Source organism: Rhineura floridana, chromosome 11 (genome assembly GCF_030035675.1).
Source record: "Rhineura floridana isolate rRhiFlo1 chromosome 11, rRhiFlo1.hap2, whole genome shotgun sequence".
Lineage (NCBI taxonomy): Eukaryota > Metazoa > Chordata > Lepidosauria > Squamata > Rhineuridae > Rhineura > Rhineura floridana.
Window position 1 is genome coordinate 21,268,056 of NC_084490.1, and position 25,306 is coordinate 21,293,361.

The window sequence follows — 25,306 nt, forward strand, 5'->3', positions numbered from 1 at the left end:
TAACTGACAGAGTTGTTGCAACAGCCCTGAACAGTCAGCAAGTGAAATGGTTTGACAGGAGTCAGTGGCCCTGCCTCATCCTGCTGCTGTTCAGAGTCAGGAGCGGGGGGGGGGGGAGAAGCAGCCTCTGGCTGTACCTCAGGACCTACTGATTACCCAAGCTGTTCATTTTATCCTGATTCCCTCTCCCTTTCAGAGAAGATCTCATCAGGGCTGAGTCCTGATGGGTCCTGCCTAGTGCCAGATGTCACTCTGGGTACCATGTTTTGCCCCGGGCGCAGTTTTCAAATGCATGCTTTGAGCCTGTGCAGAATGGGAAAGAAAGGGATTCATCCAATCACATGAGGGACAGCATCCCAAGCATACAGCAGCTAAACTTCATATATTTAAATAAACAACTATAAAAATATATAATTTTAAATAGCAGAGGGGGGAAATCTTAACATAATAGAAATAAGTAAACCATAAGTGCAAGCAAGTCTGTTTATGGGGACAGGTTTAAAGCCAGTGTGACACATACACCCATGTGTGTATGCAATTTGTGTATTCTCTCCAAAGAAAGAAGGTTGGTATTTACTTCCCATAAAGCATTTGGGAGGCAGGCATTGCTGACCTCAGAGAACATGGTCCTTTTAAAAACCAGATGAGAATCCCTCAAGCTTTGAAGGCCTTTTTGTTAGAAAAACACCTGGAATATATTAATATAAAAAAATGGATTGCAGAAGTGGAACATAATTACTTGGTTTAGGCAAGAGGGCTTCAATTTTCTTCATCAGAGACTGGCCTTTAGAATGGAAGGCAAATGATCTGCAGTGAGTAAGCAAGTTATTCCCCAAAACTTTCAAGGACTTGGTTTAAGAAAATGTTTTGGGGCGGGGGGGATCACAGATATGATAGTTCAGGACTACTTTTTGGGGGGTAGGGTGGAATTCCGAAGAGGGAGTAGTGTTAATCTTTTTTAGTAAAAACAAAAGGACAGACACAAGAAAGCCCTTGATGCAACACAAACTCTGGAACTTGCTCCCACAAAAAGTAGTGATGGCCATTAACTTATTTGAATGGCTTTAAAAGAAGATTAGACAAATGTATGGAGGCTATCAACGGCTATTAGCGATGATGGCTATGTTGTGCCTCCACTGTTGGAGTTGGTATGCTTTTGAATGCCAGTTGCAGGGAATCACAAGTGGAGAGAATTGCTGTTGCACTCGGGTCCTTCTTGCAAGCTTCCAACAGGCACCTGTGAAAACAGGATGCTCGACTAGATGGACTATTATGTCCTTAATATGGAATGCTGAGATACCTAAAAGACTGGTAGATTTACTACGGCATAAGCAGTTCAGGATTCTCCTACTTTGGATACATTATTTATTTTGAAAAATGGAGATTTCATCTTCAGGCTCCGTGATGCGTACCTACTGTATATACATGGGCTTGGGAGAGAGGCAAAAGGCCATGAATTGGGAGATCCGGTCTGTAGTTCTGCAAAGCTCATATGTGAAGCTCACAGCAGTAACTGGCATTTTAAGACCAGTCCATGAGAAGTTCATTCTCTGAAACACTACTGTGCAACTACCTAATGGGCCTCTCAGCACTACCTTATATAGGAAACCTACAGACAACTATGCATACTTACCTCCCACTTCCACACAGAACATACCACAGGATCAGTTGTCTACAAAGCCCTATGGTACAACTGGGTATAGTCTGAAGACCCATGAGACCACCACTTTGCTGAAGCTAAGCAGGTCTACGTCTGGTCAGTGCCTGGATGGGAGACCATGTGGGAACCACACATATGCTGCCTTCGGTTCCTTGATGAAAGAAAAGCGAGATATAATTGTAAGAAAATAAACATACAAACCACATCTGTTCAGAATCATCTGAAAGAGAATAATGAGTTTACATCAGGCATTCTTCATACTTCAGTATCCATCTAACAAAGTGAAAAAACCAGATCAATAAGGTCAGACTGAGCTAGGAATAATCTACTACAAAACAGACTTAGATGAGAAAATGAGAGAACATTACTTGTTGCCTCTTGATGCTGATGATAATGTCAACCAGGCTGCGTTCTGACGTTGGGTTTATTGCGTTAGTTTTGCTGGTTATAATGCTAGTGCTCCTGTCCTGATTTCTAACATTCCTTTTGCATTGCACTGCCTGTTGCATTATGGAACTGTGGCTTTTTGATCGTTACACCGCCATGTCACGCTAAATTTCAAACATCCCAGTGGGCGTGATGTGACACAACAATGAGCATTATTGGAAATGTCACCACTCCCCCATGCTTTCTCCGTGCATGTGCCTCTGGTCCCCCATGATTCATTATGTGGTATGCCAAAACACCGCCCAAAATTTCATTACATAAGCAGTGGGAGCAGCATCCATGAAATGGTGGGAAACGTACAACGCAAAAATATCCCATGTTACTCTGGGATTAATTTATTTATATTTAATAAAATTTATACACTGCTTGATCGTAGAAAACCTCTAAGCGGTTTACAAAAAACATTAATAAAACAGTAAGAAACAAGTAATTCAAACATTTTAAAAACAATTAAAACAGCTACTAACTAAAAAGATTAAAATAGATCAACATCTATGTGGAAAGACTTGCCTAAACAGAAAAGTTTTAAGCAGGCGGCAAAAATGATACACCAAAGGCACCTGCCTGATGTCAATAGGCAGTAGGTGGTGCCACAGTAAAAGAATGATTTCTTACAAGTGCAGAACAAATATGTAACTGTACCAGTGCCACAGATCCAAATGCTTGAGTGGGCCCATATGAAATAAGGCCGTCCCACAAATAAACTGGTCCCTAGCTGTTAAGGGCTCTATAAACCAATAGAAACACCTTGAACTTGGCCCAGTAACAAATCAGCAACCACTGCAGATCGCTGAAGAGAGGTATTATATGCTGACAGGGTGTCACTCTTGTCAGGAATCTGGCTGCAGCATTTTACACTAACTGCAGTTTCTGGGTGAAGTGCAAGGGAAACCTCACGTACTGTGCATTATAGTAGTCCAATCTTGAAGTCACCAGTGCCTGAACTGCTGTGGTCAAGCTCTCCCAGTCCAGGAACAGCTGTAGTTGTCTTACCAGGAGCAAATGGACTTTTCTGGAAACAACTTGGAAATGAGTGCTAAACTTCCATTAGATTTTCCAAGTTTTCTAGAAGTGGCTTTTATGTCGTGTGAAAGATCACATAAAATGTGGAAAGTAAGAGGTAAGGAAACACTGAGAAGACGGAATAAAGTGCCATCTGAATGCAGCCCGTGTGTGGCAGTTGTGAAAAAAGTGACATCCATTTTAGGAATGTTAGGAATGGCATTGAAAATAAAATTGCCAATATCTTAATGCCATTCTACACATCTGTGGTTCAACCATGCTTAAAATACTGTGTGCAGTTCTGGTTGCCTCACCACAAAAAGGATATAGAACTGGGAAAGGGCAACCGAAATGATTGCAGCAACTCCCCGCTGAAGAAAGGTTGCAACACTTGGGGCTTTTTAGTAGATATAGTTACAGCCACCAATCTGTATGGCTTTTAGAACATGAGATACACAAGAAGAGTCCTGCTAGATCAGGCAACAGCCCATCTCGTTCAGCATCCTGTTCTTACAGTGGCCAACCAGATGCCTATGGGAAGCCCGCAAAAGAGGATAAAGCTATCAGCTGTTACTAGCTGCAATGGCTTTGTACTCTCCAGTGTTGGAGGTGGTATGCCTCTGAATACCAGTAAGCAGGAATCGCAAGTGCAGACAGCACCATTGCACCCAAGTCCTGCTTGCAGTTTTCCCAATAGCCATCTGGTTGGCTACTGTGAGGATGGTGAACTAGATGGCCCTTCTTTAGTCTCATCCAGCAGAGCTCTTTGTATGCTCACTTATCATTCCCAGCCGAAACTCCTCAAAGGTATCATCAACCATCTACAGACCAAACTGGACAAAGGCACTCTGTCCCTTTCTCCACTGTTTACCATAGAATCCGCACCCCTCATCCATGTAACTGGGGACAATACTTGGTGCATCTGATGAAGTGAGCTGTTAGTTCAGGAAAGCTTATGCCATAATATAAATTTGTTGTGTATCCAAACTGCTTACCCAGTCCTCATACTTGGCAGTGACCAAGATAGTGAGTTCCCGACATGTTTAAGCCAAACTACAGCCTTAGTACTGGAGCTCCCTTGTCCTGCTTTGTGCAGTACTATGACCTGGGAGACAAGCGTTTGAATCCCCACACAGCCATGAAGCTCAATGGGTGACCTTGGGCCAGTCGCTGCCTCTCAACCTCAGAGGAAGGCAATGGTAAAATCACCCTCTTAATCTGCTTTCCGTGAAAATCCTATTCATACGGCCGCCGTAAGTGGGAATCAATTTGAAGGCAGGCCATTTCCATTTTTGTTCAAGGTGCCACCAGGCTCTTGTTGATTTTGCTGCAACCGGTCCGCAAATTGTGTTCATAAAATGTTTCAATAAATCTACAATAAAAACCCGTTAAGAAGAAAGAGAAACAAAGAAAGAGGCACGGGGTTAAAACAGAGACGGGTAAGGCTGTGCAATTTTCGTTTGAGAATAAATAGAGACTGTATTGAAAGCGAGCCACACTTAACGCCGACTCTGAGCACATTATACGTCTCACGCAAGTCGGAGAAGGCGGCGAGTGAACCTAACGCATGCGCAGGTTCTTCTCTTCTACCCTTCGTGTTCGGCCAGCGAGCGAGGAGACGGGAGTCCTCGCAGCAGAGAGGGACTAAGGAGAGGGGAGGGGCTAAGCGGGAGGAGGCGGGAGAAAGAGCGCGCAGAGGAGAAAGAGGAGGAGCCAAGCGGAAGGGAACAGAACGCGGAGTCAGGAGAGGAGGGGTTAAACAGGAGAAGGAAACAGCAGGTCGGCCGCTGTTGGTGCGCGCGGGGGATTGTGGGATCGCGGCGGTGAGAGAAAGAAAAAAAAGAGGCAAAGCGAGTGAAAGAGGTGCCCCTCCCGCGAGCGAAGAAGGGGCAGGAAGGAGGGGCTCGAGCCCGGTGAGAGCGGTTGATGGTGGGGGCGGGGGAAGGAAGAGGGGGCGAGTGTGTGTGTGTGCTTGTGTGGGCGTTAATACACATACATACATGCATATAGTGTGTGTGTGAGAGAGAGGGGAGCTGTATGGGAAGGCAACTGCCGCCATTTTAGAGCTCCCTAAGGGAGACCCTCCCCCGTATAATTCACCCCCCTGTATATTCTCCTCCCCCTATTTGACTTTTATCCTTTCCTCTCTCCATATCCCATAATTCCTCTCGAGGCCCACCTCTTTCTCTGTGTCAGGTAACGAGCCTTCTTCCTTCTCTCCCTCTCTCTTACCCCCTCTTCCTCCGACTCGACGGCTTCCCCCATCGCCTGTTCCTCATCACATGCATCTAATCAAGCTCTTTTATAGCTTTTTAATTATCTCTGACAGCAACAGCAACGATACAGTTTATCTGCCTCTCTGGTTACGTGCGGTTGGGGCGTGTTGACGAGGAGGGAGGACTCTCCAGGCTCACCCCCCAACAAACGCTTTCCAGCATCCCCCAAAAGATCAGGGAATATAAGCTTAAAACCCCATTTGAAAAATAATTGATACCTAGTTGACTGAAATGAAAGTTTATAAAGCCAGTGTTCTTTTTAAAAACTTATTTGGCGTTCCTCGCCACCAGCCAGTCATGCTGATAAACAGATGTCTTGTCTGCTTTTTAAAAGCTGTGCAAGCCCCGATTTTAGTGCCTTTCCCAAGGATGGGGTAGTAATTTCCTCAGGCATATTAGTGTGCACACACAATATTCTTAACTCTTATTTGCTCTTCTGGGTATGATGGGTTTGGAGCAAAAGAGTGTATTCATGGATACAGGGCCCTGTATATTAAGCTTTCACCCCTGGTGTACTTTTCTCCCGATATCTAACCTTTCCCAAATCTTTTATCCTCTGTTCTCTCCCCCCACCTCCGTCCTCAGCAATAAACCATTTACCTTTATTTACCACTGAAGCACCTACCGGTAGTCAGTTTGTATGTTTCTTTCTTCTTATGCTATACAAAATAATTGCTAGTCTGTGGTTTGCTCCTCATGCTCAGTCTGGTAAAGAGAAGGCTGAGGGGTGACATGATTGCACTCTTTAAGTACCTGAAGGGCTGTCACATAGAGGAGGGTACAGATTTGTTTTCTGCTGCCCCAGAGGGTAGGACTAGGTCTAATGGTTTTAAGTTCCAGGAGCGTAGATTCAGATTGGACATTAGAAGGAACTTCTTGACAGTAAGGGCAGTTTGGCAATGGAACCGACTGCCTAGGGAGGTGGTGGGATCCCCTTCGCTGGATGTCTTCAAGCAGAGGCTGGACAGCTATCTGCGGGAGATGCTCTAGCTGTGGATTTCCTGTTGTGAGCAGGGAGTTGGACTCGATGGCCTACAAGGCCCCTTCCAACTCTATGATTCTGTGATAGCTGACGTAAATTAAAAATCCTGCATGCTTTTAAAGAGCAGAGAGAAGCTTCACCCTTTTTACATAACACTCTGTAACCTACCTGTTGTGTATGAAAGGGTGGTTAAAGTGTGTTAATGGATAAACTAAGTTCTGGTGATAACTGAGTACACATGGACCACTAATGCCTCCTTGCTGACTTTGAATAACCTGAAGGGCTATGATCCTAGGTTCCCTTTTACAGAGATGTCCTGAAAAGGCTTGATCTCTCAACCTCTTTCCATCCACAGTCTGGTGGCTGTGTCATGCTGTTCACTGAAGGCTTCTGGTTATTTCCCACACTGTATTCCCTTTTTTCCATAACTTTTTATTTTCCTGCTAAGCTCCAAAAATGTGACTGTCATTTTGCTCTGTCCCTCATCAGTTGCCATATGTGACTTCTAATCTGTGCTGTATTTGTTGAGTCAGAGGTATAATGGTTCACCATCTCACTTTAGGGCAGGAGCTGACCAGTTTCCTCTGTTGGGTTTGGGCTTCTACCACTTTCACTATGATGTGTGTGGAAATTTTGTGTAGGATTGGGAGGTGGGCTGTCTTTCGATATGTTTGCTACCTTAGTTGGGAACTTTTGCATTGACTGAGTTTCCTCATGTTTTTGAAGTCTATGCAGAAAATATATTACTGGAATATATGGAGAAAATATATTATTAAGAACATAAGAAGAGCCTGCTGGATCAGGCCAGTGGCCCATCTAGTCCAGCATCCTGTTCTCACAGTGGCCAACCAGGTGCCTGGGGGAAGCCCGCAAGCAGGACCCGAGTGCAAGAACACTCTCCCCTCCTGAGGCTTCCGGCAACTGGTTTTCAGAAGCATGCTGCCTCTGACTAGGGTGGCAGAGCACAGCCATCATGGCTAGTAGCCATTGATAGCCCTGTCCTCCATGAATTTGTCTAATCTTCTTTTAAAGCCATCCAAGCTGGTGGCCATTACTGCTGTGTTATCTTCTTGAGGTGGCTTCAACTGGTGATGGGGTGGTGGTTTTATGCTTGCAAGCTGAAAAAGCAGATGAATTTTGTTTTTCCGTTCAAAGGCTAGCTGATTGGCATTTTTAGGATCAAGAAGTTGGATACTGGCTTTCCTTCCTATAGCTTGTTTCTTTACTGAGACATTTGGATATGCGAGTCCTGAATCCTCGGTGTATATGGAGAGGAATCCATATACATCTAGTTACTTTAAATGCCTACTTCTGGTGAGCTTTCTGAACAGGAATCTGAAGTGGACTTTTCTCCTGACTTCTGATTTATTTATTCCTTTTAATTCATAGCACTTGCCACAGTTTCTGTGGACCTAATGTTTTCTTGGTCTTGCTTCGCTCTGTCATTAAAATAAATGAAACCAGAAAGAGCAGATTCATGAAAGTGAGCTTGCGGGAATGATAGTGTATTGACCAAGGACAAGACTGCTAAGTGAATTACAATCATCATAGCATCGTGTATGTGTGTGTATGTTCATGTCTTAAAGTGAATGAGAGACACTCAGCTTGGTTTCGGAATGGAGTATTTGTGCTCTGGGAAAGGATGTGAAGAGTTGTGGAGAGAGAGTGGGAGTTCTAATGCTTGGGCAACAGGAGAAACAGCTTGTAGCTTGTGAGCAATGACATTGGTTTGAGCTGTTGGCAATGCAGCTCAGGCTAGTGAAGATTAGGGGCAGAAGGCTTCAAAACCTACAGTCATCTCCACTGTTGCTGTGGCACAACAGGATTAAATAGTAAGAGAATTTTGTACTTATCTTACACTGACTTTTGGGTGGTGGGAGAGAGGGTTCCGACATTTTTTGTTATAACCCCATCAGCGACAGCTTCATTTGTTCCTCAGCCAATAAAATGTGCCAAATATCAGAAACGGTAGTGGCTTTTGTTTATTGTATGTTTGCTATTGTAATAAGTCATTGCAACAGCACATTGTCAGAAAGGTAGAGAGGTTAATTTTAATCTAGCAGTGATAGAGAGCTGTGATAGTAATCAGCATTTGTAGAATCAAGTCCAGACATTTGGGGGCACATCTGAGTTTTGCCTATCTCTGTTATGTGATGTGCACGCATTGAGTTGAATCCAGTGTAACAGTACAACCCTAAAGTTTACTCAGAAATGACTGTCTTCAATGGCACTTACCTGCAAGTAAATGTGTATAGGATTGCAGCCTAAGTTAGTTGAACTTGGTTCTCTTTGAAATCAGTTGGACAAGTTGATAATATTTTAATAAGTGCAACTAAATTAGCCTAGTTCCATCCCACTGGATATACTGCATAACCTTTCACATGTGACATGCACAGTGAATCTGCATATTACTGTTAGGTTGGTTTTCTTTTTTATGAGAATGCATGTGCCTTGACTGATCTAATGATTGTACCTACTTTTGGATACTCTTGAACTGAGAGTTTGACTCCAATGCAAAGGATAGAGGCACGTAATTGGAAAGTGGATCCAAGGAGTCTTTGGGGTACGGTTGTGGAGTGGGGGGAACTTGTTTTGTGCTTTTATAGTTTTTGGATCTGACTTCAACCAAAGGTTACACTAAGGAGTCTTGGATGAATTATATTATTTCATTGTCCCCTCTCCCCTCCCTCCTGCCTCCCAAAATCCTCTGGCAGTTTTGCTACTTTAGAACTGAGTCTGGAGGACTTAAGAAGTGTGCATGCAATTTTTCTCTTTTTCTTTGGCTGCTGTCCATTGGTGAGATTAAAATATACACAAGGTCTATGACAATGTTCCTTCCCCTTTCCATTGATCTGTCTGATATTAAAGGCAAGGGAAATGGGGATCCCATCAGTCTCTCTGTTCTGTCTTGGTTAAATTTGGGGAAGCTTCAACCTTTTTCATCCTATACGTGGGAGAGGTCATCTTAGAGCTGCTGGTGGTTTTTTTTTTTTTTTTAAAGCCTACAGCAAGAGTTCAAGATCCATAGCTAGGCATGGTTAAATCTCGGAGGTGTACAGCTGCAGCCTTCTTTGACAGCTTTGGCAGAAGAGACATAAAACTAATCCCACTGCTGCAATCAGCACATAAGGAAGTAATTGAAATAAGAGACTTGAAATTCCAACAAAGCTTCTCTTTTAGTACCTTTTGACAGACAGCCTGGGCTTTGAAATCCGTATTTATTTCCCACAGCAGGGTTGATCTGGGGCAGGAGTAATGCATACTTCTCTGCTCAATCAACAGTAGGGGACAAGGCCTTGTTGCACATAAGCCAGATATGAGAGATTGTGCCACAGTAAATTAGCTCTTGTTTTGTCAAATACCACCTCTTGCTAAGCTTCAACGGAGCTGTGGTGTAAGGAACTGCCCACTCAATATACAATCACCAGATAATTGCCAGCAAAGTTAAATTGATCTTTTTGGAATAGTCAGCTGAACTGGGTTGACTTAAGTCTTGTTTATACAAGCAAGATACCAAGGGTGTTATCCAAGGGTGGTTTTCCTGAGATAAACCCTGTCTACACGAGTAAGGAATTCTTGGGTGTTTCAGGCACACACCCTTGCTAAATATTTTGGACCATTCAAGGGTTATTGGGTGTACCCATTATGAGGGGTTATGTCCACCTTAAAAAGTGATGGATGGCTGTGACAAATGTGTATCATATAGGAGCACTCATTGGGAAGCCACCATTGTTTTCTTAGTGGACGTTCAGGATTTTTCCTGTTTAATTTTCGTACCAGCACTGTGTTTCCCCTGATGAAATAACAGTGTAGATCACTTGCACCAGGATGCAGATAGCTGTCCCCTGCCAAGGAACCGCAACACCATGGCAGCTAGTATTCTTGGTCTTCTGTCTGACTCCTAGCAGCAGAAGCACTGCACTTTGTTTCCCTGGTGGTGGGAATGTAACACATAATTATGGCTGCAGGCTTTGGCTATAAAGCAGGGGTGGGGAGCCTGTGGCCCTCCAGGTGTTGTTGAACTCCAACTCCCATCAGCCCCAACCAACATGGCCTGTGGTCAGGGATGATAGGAGTTGTAGTTCGACAGCATCTGGAGGGCTACAGATTTCCCCCCCTCCTGCTAAGAAGGAAGGGATTGAGAGGTGGGCCAATCCATTTTGTGGCTTGGCTACTTGCCCCAGGTGAGTTGGTGAGTGGTTTAATTACTTAAGAGGTGATCTCATTAAATAAGTAATCTCTGTTCAGGTTGGATAAGAATGCGGCTTTCAGATAGAACAAAAATAGGTAATAAAAGAATTTGAATAATTTTTTAATGGCAAAAAGGCCTTGGTGTGTTGAGAGTGAGGATGGTGATTACCAGCAGGGGAATATTTTAAAAATTAGAGACGAACTGCTTTGCATCTCACAAACAGATAACATAGGCATGTGTGTGCAGCTAGCCAAGTATAAGTTTGTGGGTTAAATTTTCCCCCCTTGTTTCCAAGGCTGGCTTGCATGGTCTTGTTTCCTCTCATTTTCAAACTGCTCCCCAGGTGTCCTGGCCTGAGCCGTTGGAATCGGATCCAGACCCGCTGCTGTATTTTCTCCAGTATGTTTAATGAAAAACTCCAGTGTAGTTCACTTCATGGATTAGCTGACAGGTCACACAAGATTCTGTAGCTCTACACGGCATAACTAGACATGACTACTCAAAGCTAAGACGTTGTCTCAGCAATTAAACACCTCCCCTTACAACCCTTAAGTAGGCTTGGACGGACTCTTTCTACTTGCATGAGGAGAATGGGAGTGCACGCGCACGCGAGCACTCATTCAAGGTGGGAAAGTAGGGGCCAGCTGTGTCTGCTGTCTCAGTTGTCTGCATGTCTGGGGTGATGAGAGTGGTGGCACTTCATTGAGATCCTCTAGAGGGGGTGTGCATGGCAGCAGTGCCGGAAAGGAAGGAGTGGAGGGGAAAAGAAGGAACGGACTCCTGGTCAGCAGATAGCTCAGGGGGAGGAGCTGTCATTGTCAAAAGTACTGAAACCTACTGCCTTAGCACTTCCTGGTTGCAAGTTCTAGGGCCCTCCTCCAAGTCCCACTGTGTATCTTCGTCCTCTTCTTCTTCTTCATCACTTGAGGACTGTTCTGCAGGCCTCATGACACCAGGTTTCTTGGCTGCTTATTAGGGGGTAAGTAATGGTGGATAAGCTTCCATAGTAGACAGCTTGCTCAGCATCATTGCTCGGCATCATTGCTGTTTCCTGACAGCATGCAGCCAGTAGAAGAGTGTGCTGCATATGATTTAATTCAGGGGGTGACTCCCAACAAGTGGGTGACCCAGAACAGATCTTGAAATACTCTGCAACATGCAGAGGGTTTTGTGGAAGATGCACAAGAGTCTCTTGGCAGGCTAGCTGGTATGGAAAGGGCTCCCCGGAGATAGAAAGTTTGAAAGCTGCTACTCTAGGACAGGAGTAGTGTTTTCCAGATGTTTCATCAACCCCAGCCAGTATGATGGTTCAAAGATTATGATACTTGGAGTCTAACAACATCTGGAGGGCATCGTGTTAGCTACCTCTGCTATAATAGGTAATCTTGAAATTTGTGAATCTGCTTGATACTGTGCTCAGAGACCAATATAAGTTCTGTATGCTTATTTATACAGTGGTGAAAGTAACTCTTCCAAGTTGAGATTTAAAAAGCTGTAGTAGTTAGATGAACCTAGTATTTTCCTAAGTAGGGTATACTGACCTGGGTTGGGAGAGCCAGACGTATGTGGAATCATGAGAACATTGGCTTCGATTGGCTAACAGATTTCTAGGCCGTGTGATGAAATTGTTCCAATGCATCCCCATTTTTTGGTTTGGGTCTTGCCATGTTTCAAAAGCACCTTCTTCTCCATCTTGCCTTAACTATCCCCTTTTCCCATTTCTTTCTTGCCTATTCTTAACACAATTTTTTAAAAAAAGGATGCAAGGGGGAGCCAGGAAATTGCAGGCCTGTTAGTATCAGCCCTGGATGAATTGGTGGAATCCATTATTAAAGCTAGAATTATTGCACATATAAAAGAACAAGGCATCCAGAGGGAACATCAGCATGACCTCTGCAAAGGAAAGTTCTGCCTTGTCAACTTTCTGGAGTTCCAACAAGCATATAGACAGGGATGATTTGTTTCCTACGTGTCGTACTTGTGGGTTTCCTGAAAGCATCTGGTTTGTTAATGTTGACAGGTTCCTGGTCCTAGATGGATACTGATACAGCATGACTTACGTCCTTAATATATATTATTTTAGCTATAATCTTTAATGAAATAAAATGGCCCTACTCTTACTTTGCTGCCTTCTCGCATGGAACCCTAAATCCAACTTGTCCTCCCCAGCCCGTGCCAGCCTTCCTTTATAACTTACTGGTTCTCTGTAGTGATCCTAATATCATTGTGCCTCCACAATGTGATAAAAGCCTAGGTAGGTCTACCAAAAGACTAGGAGAACAGAAATAATCAGCATTTGCTTTTGTTCAGGAGAGAAGGCATATCACTATAGCCCTAACCCCTTTCTTCTCCCCATCCCACATACATATATTGGACTTTCTCTCCATTGTCACTCCAGGTATTGCCAAACCAAGTACTTGACATAATGTAGATCTCTCCCCTATTCATAAACTTTATTTAGAATGCGGAATTCAGGTTTTCTGATTACAGAGCTTGGCAAGTGTTGAAAGTTGTGTTTTTTTTAAAGGAGGGAGGTTGTGGTCTTGGGCCTAGTGCTCTACACATATTTCAACATGCTTGTGTGCACATGCAGTTTGAGTAAGAGCGTGTAGCATAGCTAGACTGAAACTGTTGGGGTGCACTGGGAAGAACACACTGTAAAGGCAGCACTGCAACATTTCAGAGTTCTTGACTGATGATGGCTTTAGTGGCATCTGATAGAGGTGGGCATATCTACCTTGGGTCTCCTGCATGGGTGTTCTGCGACGTCTTTTAAATACATACACACTCGCCTCATCTCTTAGCAAGTTTCCCATTGGCTTTGGGTACCATTGCCTCTGCAAGATCGCTATCTGTGGCTGCTGAGGGCAAGAATTACTATTGTGCAGCTGTGCCTATCCCACTCCAAAGTGTGGTTGCTTTTGTGTTGACACAACCATTAGTATAAACTAGTTCAAAGTCAAGACTATGTAGTAGAGTAGTAGGTGGGTTTAGCAAGGATAATGTAGGAAAGGGGGGGTCAGCCAGAGAGTGACAATCAAATTCATGATTCTGGAAATTATCTGAGGTATACATGAGATTGACTGTTCTAGATGTTGATCCTAGCAGAGGAAGCACATGGCCTTAAACTCTTTGCCAGTAGTGAAATTGGAGGTTTGCAAAAGAGACCATCTTCTGCTATCCTGTGATGAGGGTCATGTACATAAAAAAAACTTCTCTGTATACATTTAGCCCTACCCAAGGTTATTTAATTTGAGTCTTTAAATCCCATATTTTTGCAAATCCTTGGAAGTTTTAACATAATAAAGATAAAACATAACAGAAGTGAAAGATCAGATAAAGATAGTAAAACCAATGATTCATTTAAAACAGTCATTCAACTAAAGGAGGCTTATTTATCTTAAATGGCAGTCAAATATAATTAAAAGCCTAAGAGCATAGAGTGGACTTCGCTTGGCACCTAGAAGGTGATAAAGAAGGTGCTAGGTGAAAATGCTTAGGAAGGGAGTTCCATAATATGGTAACTAATACTGAGAAGGCCCTCTTTCAGTAGCCATGTTGCAGAATGGTTGGGCCAGCAAAACCAGTATCTCCACTCTTTCACAACAAGCAAAGATCTACCCATTTGAAAAATTCTCAGTCCTGGGAAGTTTTTACTTTCCTCTTAATCCATCAGTAGGGAGTAGTCTCTATACATGCAAGTTGTCTCTTTGCTTCACTTAGTCTGAATCCAGCATTTGCCCTTCCTCCTGTTTTTCCTGAAGTTCTGATCAGTGTCTCCTGTGTCTTAAATCACCAGCTCCAGACTGTAGCCCAGGGTTTGGGAACCTCTGCCTCTAGAGATGTGGTTAGACTACAACCTCCATTAGCCCCAGCCCAGCCTGGCTAATATTAAGGGATGAAGGGAATGATGTGGAGGTCCACAGGATCCCCATCTCTGCTCTAGCCCTACTATCCATACTAACCATTAGACACTGGCTAAGTTCTTCTGTTTGCCCAATTCTGTGTTCTCTCTTTCCCTAGCGCCCCTATGTACTATCCGTATGAGTTGTGCACAAGCTCTAATACTTGGAATACTTCAATTTCTGCACAGAAGTTTTGTGCTACCAGTCATGATCCTTAACTGATCATGACATAATCACTGATGCCTGCTTGAGTTTGTGGTGAATTTGAGACCAGCACAAGCCTCTCTTTCACCTCAGCTGAACCCCAGTGATTCTTCTTCTGTGGCCATGCACGCTGGCTATTTGGCCTGCCACTTACAAAAGTTTATGAAGGGCTCATTAATGAATTGTGACCAGTTGGCCAAGCTTCAGTGAAGTTGTGCAAGTGACCTTGGCTGATCCCTCTAACTGAGGGTGTGTGGGGCCAGAAGATTATCTGGGATGCACTCTGGAGTCATGAATGAGTAAAAGAATGAGAAAGTGAGTGAGTGTCTTGGAAATATTAATGGCATCATACAGCATGTGCCAGTATACAAATAAGAAATGCAATAAGCAGTTTTGAAGTATCATGGAAGCCAACTAAGAAATACTAATCACTGTGCTTTAGTTAAGTTTAGCTGTTTTGACACTCTGTAGTGCAACTGTGTATATTAAAACTTATGTAGTATGAGTGTGTAATGTTAAAACCTGTATAGCAAATAGTTGTTCAAAGCCCTAAGCTTCCAGTTCTTTGTCTTTTGGGATTCATAATCTTTTTTTATTTTAGAAATTTCTAAACCTAGAGGCTGGAAAAGTCTTTTCAAAACATGCAGGTAGTGTGATCTTTCTGCTCTTCAGTAAGGCTTTTGTGGCTGCATGGCTCTGCCCCCTCCCATGGCCTCGGGGCAGATTCCCCCACCCATGCCACTCCTCTTGTCACTGCAGCTACCAGGGCTGTGGAGTCGGTACGCCAGACCTTCGACTCCGACTCCTCTATTTTTCTACTGTCTGACTCCTTCATAAATGGCAAATGTATATTAACTAGTAATAACAAATTTACTGTAGTAAAATGGTAGCACAAGGCATTTCATCACCACCACGTGAATCCAGAGCTTGGAAAAGTTACTTTTTTGAACTGCAACTCCCATCAGCCCCAGGGATTGAAGGAGTCGGAGTCGGTACATTTCTACTGACTCCGACTCCACCCAGAATTGCTTCCGACTCCACGACTCTGACTCCACAGCCCTGGCAGCTATTGCTTTCCATTAAAAAAAAAAAGAATCCAAAGGCTTGCTTCAGTATCAAGTGTGCAAATGGAGCACTATGAGCAAACTTGGCATGGAAGTGGTTTTTTTTATTTTGTGTAACTTCTGTTTGAGTCTGTTCTTTGGGATGGTTGTGTAGCTGGCATTAGCCCCCCTAAGGATAGCAATCACTCATCAAGTGGTTTTATTGATAAGAAATATAAGAAATGTCTCTGCCCTGCTTCTTAATGGTATAGCATGGTAGCTAAATCTAAACACGTGCTGTAGTGTTGGTTTTTCCTTTTTTAAGGGGGGTTTGACAAGCATTATTATTTTGCCCAGGCACCTACCATGTGGGGTTAGAATCATTTTGCTCAATCCCTGGGTTTGCTCCCCAATAATTTGTCCTGAAAATTATCAATAAAGTTGTTCTTGGCAACCGAATCTTTGACCAGGTGTCTTTGTCCAACCTTTGGTCTGCATTCTACAAATGCCACAAAAGATCTGTTTGTTAAACACAGCAGGAGAGTGGCCAGAAAATGTTCACTTTTTGACTTGAGAGTATTTATGCACATGTTAAAGTTACCAGCTTTTAGGAGGCTTGCTAAATAGGGTCATATTCATGCACCCAAAGTAAAGGGCATTTTTAAATAGAGCATAGATGGCCTTCCAACTCTTGCTGGAATTTAAAATTCCTCCCTATATCTTCAGCTTTCCTGACCTACCTAATTGCACTGGAAAGCTCCACAAGACCCCTTAATCCAGCCTCATTCGTTCCCCAGTATCTTTTTCTCTCCCTGCCCCCCACAACCTTTGTGACCATCTTGTGCAATTCAGTATTTGATGTATCACAGGTGCTGCTGTAGTGCAGTTGTTCTCCATGGGTTCTGGCAATGATCCTAGTAGTCTTTTGCAAAGTAACCATATAAACCTACGTAGTTACGTTCTTTGCAGGAGGCACAGCTTTGGGTGTGCTCCCATCTTGTGAGGTGAGATGGGTGGCAGAGAGAAGCCTTCTCAGTGATGGCACCTCAGCTATGGAATTCCTTTCTCTTATCTGTTTACCTATCATCAGGACTAAACAACTTTGTTTTTCTGGGGTTGTAATGAATTATCATCTGGCTTTTAATGGCTCTCAATGACTTGCTGGCTTTAAAATGGCTCTTGAGAATGTTGCTGCTGCTGAAAAATAGTACTGTCAATCTGTTCATTTTTAATAATGGGTTTATGGTGATTATTATACATGTTTGTAAGTGATCTTGGAAATTTTGTATTGGGAGGTGAAGTGTAAACTATGTTAAATTAACCAACTTTCTCTTACCTTGGTATTGGTAAGCTGAATAAGAATTGGCATGAATTTGAGGCCTATACACATCTTTCAACAATTAATGTGCCATTATCTGTTGAATTCTCTTCTGCAGCTCAGAATAACAAGATTATGAAAATGCCAGCGAGGAATAGTTGAAATCTAGGCCTTAACTTTTGGCTTTACAAGCTCTTTAGCTGGTGTCCGGAAAAAATGTAGCTCTTAGAGCAGGAGCGATTGAGCCTTATTTAGAATCGCACATAGCAGAGCTTAGGTATGACTTAACTGAAAAATGCCAGGAGAACAAACAGTGCTTCTGTATTTGTAGTGCCCCTACAGTAGAAGATTTATGTCAAAGCTTACTGCATTTTTCTTTATAGTCTGAACCAAGGGAGAAATTCATATTTAATCTGTTACAGGGTATGCCTAAATTAAGATCATATCTATACTGTCTCTAAGATAAAGTTGTGACAGTGTACCTAGATCTACAGTGGCCACTCAGAACTTGAGGGGGGAACTGCTGCGGTCTTCATTTGGTAAACTGTAATATGATACACAATTCATAGTGTATAGTGCTCTTATAAATTTGAGGGCATAAGCATATTAAGTGTTCTGAATTCTGTAGATCAGGAGTAGGGTAACTCTGGCCCCTGAGCAAGATGTGACTTCTGGGGCCTCTGTCGGTCTCTCACTCACACACTCACTCACTCACACCCACCCACGGCAATTAGGCCTAAAAAGAGTCTCCAGTTCCAATGGGAGGCTGTTTTCAAGCCTAATTGCAATGTGTGGGAGGGAAGGATTAACATTTCCTGTGCACTGAGACCCCTGCATTACAATTAAGCTTGAAAAAAAGCTCCCCATTGGCTCCAATGAGAGGCTGTTTTCAAACCTAATTGCCATACTAGGAGGTGATCTTCAAACTTATTTTCTGTGGGGATGTGTATGAGAGAGAGAGGGAGTGTGAGATGGCCCCCCAGCATTTTTCATTCACCCTGTCTGTCATTGGCATGTGGTCCCCAGAAGGCTAGCATATGCAACCCTTGGGCTGAAACTGGTTCCTCACCCCTGCTATAAATGGTACATATAATGTTTCTTAACCATTGTTGCTGATTTGTTTTATTTATTATAGCAATGACTATGATACCTGCAACAATAAATACTATTTAAGAGATACTTACTTAAAAGGCACATCAAGCTATAAATCTTGGCCTGTACTGCCACCACTACTTTAAAAAAAATCAAAATGTTCTAATGCTAATTAATATCCTTATCAAAGGTTGTATAAAAGAGCTTGCATAGATGTTAAAGCAATGGTTTTTGGAAAATAATAGAAAGCAAAAAACAGGATCACTGCTCTGGATACTGCTGTGGATACTGCTAACTGGCTACAGCCTTGGAATTAAACATGTTCCAGCCCACCAAGAATATAGCTATGGGCTTATTTTTAATTCAAAATCTTGTCTAGTTCTTGGGATGGTTCTGTCCAGAATTCCTTTTCTCTATCAGTGTCTCACAAAACAGTACAGTTGCTGAAGCCTCAAGCATGAATGCAGATGAAGCAGACTTAAGTTTAACTGGTTTGTGTTATTTGTTCCTGGTATAGAATCTGAGTTTTCTGGTTGTAAAATCTAATCTTACATGTCTGACCTGATTTGGTTTCTCAAGGCTTGGCATGGCTACTAAAGGTATAGAGCCAGCTACTCCTTAATCTTGCAGAGCTGTGGGATTCTTGCTACTCTCTCTTCGCAAATATGACAAGCTGAAGTGTGTTTCCATACCCTCAGGGTGGGATTCTTTTTCCATTTTTCAGCATGCTTTAGCTCTGAGTGAATGCAGGATTAAACAGGCTGCTCCAGTGAGATTTTAAACCCAGAAAACACATGCAGAGGACTAAATTCCTTCCCTGTAGGATTAAGTAACCACTTAGTCCACGTGTGTGTGTAGCTCCCCACATCCCTTTCCCTAATATCCTAATCTAAACAAGGTATATAGTGGGTTGGATCCAGAGAGCTAGTTGCATTTGGTTCCCATTTAAGTCAGTCAGACAAGTTAGTCATGGCTAATTTTTCACACTGATTCCATTGGGACCTGTGTGACTCGTTTAGTTAGGATACAGCCAATTGTAATGCAGTAATCAAAGTAAGACCACACCCGTACTAGTCCACAAGAATGTTTGTCAGAACAGCTTCCCACACATACCTCAGGCCACTGATATACCATGCATTACTAAAACAAAGCACATTTCTAATTTACAGAAGCTTTCCCACAGGCCATTCTTGCTGTCCACAGGTGAACTGCTGTCTGCAAGTCTGTTGAAATGTTCCTGTGTTTTGTTGTCATCTTTACAGAGGCATGTGGAAACGATCCCATTGCTCAGTGGTAGAATGCCTACTTTGCAAGTACAAGGCCCCAGGTTCAGTCTTTGCTAAGGGAAACCTTTCTCTCTTTGATGCTTTGGACAGCTGCTGCTTGTCTCAGTAGGCAATACTGGGCTGAACTGAACCAGTGGTCTAATTCAGGATAAGACACTGCCATATGTCTATGTATGTACTAATCTGTGAGTAAATTCACCTTACTTGTGTGAGTCAGTTATGCAGCATTAATAAGCTACTTTGTGTTAACCTTGGGCTTTTTATGAAGTAACTCAGAAGCTCAATTCAGAAATCAAGCCAAACCATAGTTTGAGCTTCCAAATGTACAATTGATAAAATGTGGGTCAGAGTTGCTTATTTTTGTTTATTTATTTATTATTTATAGCATTTGTTAGTCGCTTTTTCCCCAAAAATAGGACTCAAAGCGACGTACAAAAAGGAAAACAAAAACACACTGTATATGAAATAGCTTACAGCAAGTCAAACAATGGCAAAAACAATTTCAAGCAAAATAATACAACAATAATAGAGAAATAACAAATGGCAGATATAACAGCAACACAAAAAACATACCAACACTATAAATATAACATCACATTGTAACAATCCTATTACACAACTAGTCAATATGGCAAAAGTAGAAGAGAAGTAACACAATTTCAACTTCAACTTAGCTACTAGAACCACCCCACCCATGATGTTATTCACAGTCTCGTTCTTATTGGCTTTTGCTGTTTATCCTCTCAGTAGTTAGCCATGGTTTCGCTTCCTCAACCATGGCTTGGCAAGATGTCTGAGCTGAGCCAGACACATCGCTCATTTATTTATTATTAAATTTATATCCCACCCTTCCTCCCAGCAGGAGCCCAGAGCGGCAAACAAAAGCACTAAAAACACTTTAAAACATCATAAAAACAGACTTTAAAATACATTAAAACAAAACATCTTTAAAAACATTTTTTTTAAAAACTTTGAAGACATCTTAAAAAGGAAAAAAGAAAAAAGTTAAACTTTTTTTTTTATAAAAAGGTTTACAAACATAAATCCCTGTTCTTAACAGCTGACTTCTGATATTGGGATGGCTCAGAACTCATGGTAAAAGTTTAGCCATTAGATCTGAGCCTTGTATTCACATGATCCCCTTTTCCGTCCACCACTACTTCTCACATGCTTGGGTTCCTTCATTAACCTCTTGGTTCAAGCAAACTTAAGCTTGCAAGCCATTGCAAAGTATGGTTTGTTCTTGCCCTTTAAACCATGAATACGAACCTGGATTATTGGAGGGGGGGGAGAGTCTGATCATGTGAGGAGATAGGATGAAGGAGGTATCTGATTCTAAGGCTGAGATCTGACAGCCCAACGGTGACTTTGTCATTACATCTGAACCACCCCAGTGTCGGAAACTAGCGAGTAGGAACATGGTTTAAAAGTATGTATAATTTTTGCTTCTGGCTCAGTTCAGACATGGTTGGTGCATAAGGGGAGGAAGAGGCTTGCAGACCTAAGAATGGCCAAACCATGCTTGGCATTATATGTGAACTGGCTCATTATTGTCTTAAAAAACCCCAAAAACTGACTTTTATACCTGATCAAGTTGTCCTGCAAATAATCCCAATTGTGTACGTTCCTGCTGGAGATTTTCTGGAAAGACCATCCCGTTGTTGTCCAAGCTCCATCTAAAATGCATAGTTTGTCAGTAAGGACAAATGCTCAAGTACAGTGTTGTTGTTTTTAAAACAAAATATTTTCTCTGCCTCATTTCTTTGCTCCCTTCGATTGCTGCTGAGGTCTTCCTTGCTACATTGGGGTGAGGGAGAAGAATAGTGGAAGAAAACTGCTCCCAATCTATTGGATTTTTGTTCTCCTTCCCTCACTTGCAACAGCTGAGAGGAAGATGGGAGAGCCTCCCCACCAGCCTGTGCCTCTAATCACTGGACCTCAAATGCTGCTCACAAGTAGCAAAGTCTTTCATGCTTTGTTAAACAGGGACTGTTTTAATTGGATTACAAATTGTTTGACCTTATTGGAGGAATTCTGCTTACAAATGCGCACACAGCCTGGATTGGTGGGAATCATTAAGATGTAATAATATTTTCAGCCTGGTGATATAAAGGAAGCAGATCGGAAAGAGCTGTGCCATCTTCATTAACATTCTTGCAGAATCTATGATGGAGGCAATACAACAACATTAGCAGAGCTGGAGATAACTTTGGTAAGCGTGCTAGGTAAAAAGGTTGATTCAGGTCAGTCCTGATTGTTCCGAGGGTGAACCCTAAAGCTCTGTTTGCCTGCCTAGTGGTGTCTACAAAAACAATTATGCTTCCCCAAAGTAGCAAAAGAGATTCTGCAATAGGTATGTGGGGTGGTGGCGTTTTACTACCAAAATCTCTTAAGACTGAAATTGCATAAAATGTAGTTTAATAATTCACTCTTTCAGTCAACACGTGCTTCTAATCTCCTCTCTTGGGTTGACTCAGGAGCTTTCTCTTGCAAATCACTGGGGTTTTTCCAAAACAGTTGAAGTCATTTTTTTCCACAAAGATGTATTTTTTTATTTATATTTCAATTTTCAAGCAAGTCTGATGAAGAGGGGAATTAAGAGGGCAAATCTCTTGTTCATTAAATTACAAGGCTGACATCAAGCTGCTTTCCCCTTGTATTTATGGAAGCCTCTGCAATTCCCTGAGCAAATGGAGTCATGATGGGCCTTCTGGAACTATTGCTTTACAAATAGTGGGAGATTCCTTTTTATTCAGGTCCTCCGCAATCATATTCAAGGCACTTCTCACACTGCCTGATTAAGTGCTACTGCAGCAAAGAGCAACTTGACAACATAATGAGCACTGCTGAACCAGACCAAAGGCCCAACTTATCTCAGCCCCCCTGAGGGACATGCTTTATATATGTGCTTCTCCTATGCCTTTGATCATAATAAGAAGAATAGCAAATGTATAGAATTCCGGGTTCCTAAAAACTTGGTGGTGCCTAGTTACTACAAATATTGGCATGTAGGGTCCCCTCCGGTTTGGGATAGGGCTAGCTTCTTCAAATTCAGTGCTGGATGCAAAGAACCTGAAATATATATTCTTGCCTTTCACTCTAAACTGGGTTGAAAAAAATCCAAATGCTTGCATGCTAGGGCAGATGCTTAAAATAGGTGGCAGACCTCGCCTATCGCAGTCAGTCTTGCTATGGACCACAGGCAGCCAAAACTAAGTGGAGAATTGGAGGGCTGCAAATGGTGGTCTGAGGAGAAAATGCACGCATTAATTGGTGCATGTCCCCTTAAAATATTTCAAATCAGTAACCTGACCTTTCTTGGACTAAGGGTGACATTTGTCAAAGATCAAGTAGATTAGAATAAGAATTGCTGACCTGTCAAATCCACTACTCCTAGCTAATAAGCTCTCAAGCAAAGCAAGATGGCAACGGTGCTATCCCTTGTGGGATTTCTCCTCCCTGGCCACAGGGAGAACTAGAAACTTGCTTTTTAGAAAAAGAGAGCTAAAACCAGAGACTGGGTCTTGTTTTGAATGCCACACGCAGCAGTGCAAGTCGAATGCAATTGATAACTCATACAGTGCGGTGAATACCGTGGGGACTGAACTCTGGTTCGAACATTTGGTGAATTGCCTTGGGTAACTTAATTGTGGCTTAGTCTAATCTTTTTTAAAAAAATGATCTAAACTCTTTGACTTCTGCTTTTTATATGCCGTTTGGTTTTGTATATATGTTGTTTTACTTGCTTTTTAATGTTTGTAATCTACCTTGAAATATTTGTACAAGGGGTTATATAAATGTGTTAAACAAAAAGGGTAAATGAGTTATGGGCTGTTAAAAGCAATTTGTAGCCTTAAAAGTATGAGAATTTTTTTGTGAACCTCTGAGCTTAGGCATTGTAAAATAAAGAGCAAAACTTCACAAATCCTGCCTTCACCTTTCTCTCCTCTCCCCTCCCTCCCAACCCTTGTGTATCAGCAGCTTGTGTTGAATACCAGTCTCTCTGAGTTGATCTGAGGACTGCGGTCAGAGCCAGGCAGCCTGTGCTGCTGTATTGCAAAAGCCTTGTGTCAAGGTTGCTTGGAAACCGGGTGAAAACTTTTGGCCTTTGCAGTTGTGGTGGCAACAGGGTTGAAAAGGGAAGCGGGCGTCTCCAAGTTACTATTTGCTTCTCTTCAGTTTCCCCCCCCCCCTCTCTCTGATGATACAGAGAATCTTTTTGCTGATTTGAATTGCAGCTGTAGTTAGGGAAACCTGCAAAACATGTCAGAGAAAGGAACCATCTCGCGGATGGCATAGAAAATAGCAAACCCTTGCCATTTGCACACACATGAAATCATACTCTTGTTCTCCTATGTTGATTACTCCATAATGTGACTACCACCATTCTGGATTTTGCTTGCAGTTAGTAATCTATATGTGGCCATAAGCGTGCACTGGAAAGGTGGGGGTGAAACCTGTCGGTCTGCTCCTCTTTAATCGCGTTGTCATACTTCCAGTCATGATTCTGAAAACAGTGATTCTCCAACGGTGGGGCAGGTTAAAGTTCCAGCAAGAGCCAGGATCTCACCAGCCAATACCTGGGTAGACTGATGGCAGCTCTACTGCTGCATTGTTCCAGTATGGTTTGGGAAGAATGGATTTCAGAAAGAGTTGTTGCTTTGTTCGTCTGACTTTAGAAAAGAGTGAGATCCTGTTCTGTTTTTCTTATGTCAGCGAGGAATTGGCTGTCCCAATCCACTGATTTTTGCATGCAGCAGCAGGCATTAAATACACACCTGCATTGCAAAGATCTCTGCATGTTCACCTGTAGAACATACCGAAAGGATAGCACCACAAAACAGAAACAGTCAGAAATCCAACAAATGCAAGAGGCCAATTCGTTAGTCCTCCTCGTATAAATTCTGACACAATTAGCTCTTCATCAAGGGATTAAGAAAAGAAAAGGAATACCTCTAATCTCTTGGAAATCCTTAGATGTCAAGTTCTAAAAGGATCCACCAACTGGTCAGCTGTAGTTGGAGTTAGAAGATCAGTGGCTCTTTGTAGAGGTAGTCATCTAAGAAATTGCAATAGGCATAAATTCTTTTTCTTTTGGTCTCCTGGCGAAGAGTGAATTGGAGGAACTTTATATTTATACTACTTAGATTAATACATTTGTCACATTCGCCTATAGAATGGAATGTTTCCTGAGGGAGGCAGGAAAGAAAGTTAGTATAAATTTAGAAGGTGTGTTCACAAAGCTCTTGCTTAAGGAATAATTAGTCTGCACTAAATGACCAACTTGTCTGTCTAGAATGACCAGACACAATCAAGTTCTTTCTCTTTGTTTAGCTATTTTGCTATGCTAATTGCTGTCCAGATGTTTCCTGTCGTCACCCTTCCCATCAGACCTAAGCCTTACTGGACACTTAGTACCTTAGTTTGGAAATGCTCAGATTACAACTGCCTTTGCATCTGTCTTTCCTTTCCTTTATCACTTGTCATTATGACACACACATACACAGAGAGAGAGAGAGAGACAGAGACAGAGAGACCGACCCAGCGTCCTCTCCTTGGCGGGATATAAATCTAATAATAATAAACGCTTGCATTCCTCTATACCTACTACGGTTGCATTCTCTTATTTATTTTTGTTGGATGTCTTATCAATTCTTCGATCTTGGCCTTTTTGTTTTGCCTTCCTCTTAACTCATTTGCATTAGTATTCAATGTCTGCTTTTGTTAGTGGTGTTTGGCATGATAATATGATCCAGATGTTGGCTACCCCCAATTTAGGGGTGAAGACATGGTGCCCTCTAGATGTTGTTGGACTGCTACTACCATCGTCCCTGGCAATTGGCCATGCTGGCTTGGGCTGATAGTAGCTGGACTCCAACACCATTGACAGCACTATGTT

The 25,306-nt window shown here is 42.5% G+C and overlaps 1 protein-coding gene across 5 annotated transcripts in view; it reads left to right on the top strand.

Annotated features, from left to right (window-relative positions):
- Positions 1-4,810: 4,810 nt before the first annotated feature.
- Positions 4,811-25,306, top strand: part of PPP6R1 (protein phosphatase 6 regulatory subunit 1) — a 59,248-nt gene continuing 38,752 nt past the window's right edge. Inside the window, exons 1-2 of one of the 5 annotated variants that reach the window (XM_061590109.1) lie at positions 4,933-5,022; positions 21,506-21,619. The gene's annotated coding sequence lies outside the window, so the exon portion shown is untranslated. The other 4 variants (XM_061590113.1, XM_061590112.1, XM_061590110.1 and 1 more) reach the window with 4 other exon arrangements.